Raw genomic sequence first — 332 nt, 5'->3', positions numbered from 1 at the left:
TTTCATATGGCTCTTAGTACTTCAGAATGAACAAAATGTACTATGACCAGGCCCTAGGCCTTACACAGAGATTGACACTATACATTTGATAACTGAAATACTCATCGAGTAGTCTCCCTTCCTGGTGTAGTTCTCATTTTATTGGGAACTCTTTCTCTGAGTCGGTTCTGTTAGTAAAATCAGGAGGCGTGAGTTACCTTTCTTGCTGTCCTTGTCTGACGGTTAATTTGTCCTATTGAACACAGAACCCAGATACATAAGAATCAGGCCACACCCACAGCATTACGAATGAATCTGTTTTTAATCTCACACAGTTTAAAATACAATATGAA

This window comes from Echinops telfairi, unplaced genomic scaffold (assembly GCF_000313985.2).
Source record: "Echinops telfairi isolate 266 unplaced genomic scaffold, ASM31398v2 ScPeMD7_7465;HRSCAF=8503, whole genome shotgun sequence".
Lineage (NCBI taxonomy): Eukaryota > Metazoa > Chordata > Mammalia > Afrosoricida > Tenrecidae > Echinops > Echinops telfairi.
The sequence above is the reverse complement of the archived record's forward strand: the minus strand, read 5'-3'. Positions refer to the sequence as shown.